This window comes from Coenobita brevimanus, chromosome 104, assembly GCF_032717465.1.
Source record: "Coenobita brevimanus isolate Jiangsu-jjx chromosome 104, ASM3271746v2, whole genome shotgun sequence".
Taxonomy (NCBI): domain Eukaryota; kingdom Metazoa; phylum Arthropoda; class Malacostraca; order Decapoda; family Coenobitidae; genus Coenobita; species Coenobita brevimanus.
Genome location: NC_137057.1, coordinates 38,943,902 through 38,945,135, shown reverse-complemented (window position 1 = coordinate 38,945,135; position 1,234 = coordinate 38,943,902).

The window sequence follows — 1,234 nt, the reverse complement described above, 5'->3', positions numbered from 1 at the left end:
TCCAATAACATATTGTAGAAGAGTGGGCCATGGGACAAGGAAAATTGATTTAATAATTTTGGGGCGGATCTGGATACTATGTATCCCACAAAAAATCTCCACGGATCCTAATCCTTTTTAGTGGCATTGTCATTGGCGGAGGTATGCACTCTGAGTCCTTTCTAGTTGTTTTTGTTTTCATGTCTGCTTTACTTTGCCTTGCACACGTGTAGACCTAAAGATAAATTAATAATGTATACAGAAAAATTTATGTAAGTTGGAGCATCTCTTTATTACTTCGTATTCCCAGAAAAATTAAAGGAATAATTACATAAATGACGGCACCAGTACATTTATCGTGGCCGCCGGGGAGGGTTAATAACCATCACTAAATTGTTTATGTCCAGTCGGATCAAAATTACATTTAACTTGAGGGGATATTAACACATCGTCCTCTCCGACTCCACCCCCCCCCTCTCTCTCTCTCTCTCTCTCTCTCTCTCTCTCTCTCTCTCTCTTTCATTTTTATAGATTATTTCATGTAATTCAATGGCAGAAAAATATAATGTGGTTCTGCACCCTTCCCATAGCACTATACCTATAATTACATATATATATATCTTGTTATTATAAGGGATATGAATCAAGCCCCAGGTCATTTAGACGTGATATTACGGTGATTTAATGGAGTTTCATCAATACTTGCAATACTCTCTCTCTCTCTCTCTCTCTCTCTCTCTCTCTCTCTCTGAGTCAACCCAGCCTAATATTACCTAATCTTACCTGATCTCATTAACACGACTAATGGAGCTGCTTCGAACTCCCCGTGAACGAACCACTTAATGCTTTGTCAGTTAGCTGAGTGTCGGGCTGTGAGGAAGTGATGCTTAGGGTGATATAGCATTGAATATGCCTCACTGCCGATAGATTAGCACATCCTGTTTATCTGATTCGGTCTATCTGTCTGTCTGTTTGTTTGTCTGTCCATCTGCCTATCTGTTTGTTTGTCTGTCCATCTGCCTATCTGTCTGTCTGTCCGTCTACCTATCTTTTTTTACGTGCGCGCGCGCTTGCGTGTATGTGTGTGTGTGTGTGTGTGTGTGTGTGTGTGTGTGTGTGTGTGTGTGTGTGTGTGTGTGCGTGCGTGTGTGTGTGTGTGTGTGTGTGTGTGTGTGTGTGTGTGTGTGTATGTATGTACCTAACTGCCTGTTTGTATCAGTCTGTGTACGTGAACCATATATTTATCTCTCTCTCT